Source organism: Myotis davidii, unplaced genomic scaffold, assembly GCF_000327345.1.
Source record: "Myotis davidii unplaced genomic scaffold, ASM32734v1 scaffold1055, whole genome shotgun sequence".
NCBI classification, from domain to species: domain Eukaryota; kingdom Metazoa; phylum Chordata; class Mammalia; order Chiroptera; family Vespertilionidae; genus Myotis; species Myotis davidii.
Window position 1 is genome coordinate 576,726 of NW_006286477.1, and position 235 is coordinate 576,960.

Below are 235 nucleotides of genomic sequence, written 5' to 3' on the forward strand. Positions count from 1 at the left end.
TCCCCTGCTGGGCGGGCTGCAGGCACTGGAGGAGAGAGAGGCGTGTCAGTGCGTGTCCCCGCGCCCATTCATGTTCACACCCAGTCGCCTCTCCACTGTGCTCAGTGTTTTCCAGCATCTGCACACGCCTTCCCTCTGCGCCTGGGGCCCCAGGCATCCCCCCCCCAGGCAGGTCCTCAGCCCCTCCTGGGGTCCCAGGCGTCCCCCCCAGGCAGATACAAAGCCCCTCCTGGGG

The 235-nt window shown here is 68.1% G+C and overlaps 1 protein-coding gene across 1 annotated transcript in view; it reads right to left on the reverse strand.

Moving 5' to 3' along the window:
- FGFR2 (fibroblast growth factor receptor 2) overlaps window positions 1-235 on the reverse strand; it is a 118,100-nt gene that overhangs the window by 98,444 nt on the left and 19,421 nt on the right. The gene's annotated exons all lie outside the window — the stretch shown is intronic.